Below are 329 nucleotides of genomic sequence, written 5' to 3' on the forward strand. Positions count from 1 at the left end.
AAAAAAAAAAAAAAAAAAAAAAACAAACAAAAAACCCGCCAGCTCTGTAACGATCGGAGACCGGGGACGGGGTGGGTAAGGTCTGTGCAACCGGGGCTGCTTCCCGCCACCCTGGTCCCGGGGTGACCTCCCAGCCGGCCTCACCACGGGCGGGGACGAGGGCCGGCGAGAATTTCTCATCAATACACTATGATTGTATTTTGCAAACAAAATGCCTGTTGCTTGGTAACATTTCACTTGAGCCTGACCTTCCCCAAAAGTTATTGCTATCAGATTCGATTTACACTGTCCTCCCGTGATTCCTGTAATCTTTTAAGCTAGGAAGTTCA

The 329-nt window shown here is 48.9% G+C and overlaps 1 protein-coding gene across 1 annotated transcript in view; it reads right to left on the reverse strand.

Annotated features, from left to right (window-relative positions):
- Positions 1-329, reverse strand: part of LOC104501294 (doublesex and mab-3 related transcription factor 3-like) — a 7200-nt gene that overhangs the window by 6226 nt on the left and 645 nt on the right. The window lies entirely within an intron of this gene.

This window comes from Buceros rhinoceros, unplaced genomic scaffold (genome assembly GCF_000710305.1).
Source record: "Buceros rhinoceros silvestris isolate BGI_N320 unplaced genomic scaffold, ASM71030v1 scaffold21751, whole genome shotgun sequence".
NCBI lineage: Eukaryota > Metazoa > Chordata > Aves > Bucerotiformes > Bucerotidae > Buceros > Buceros rhinoceros.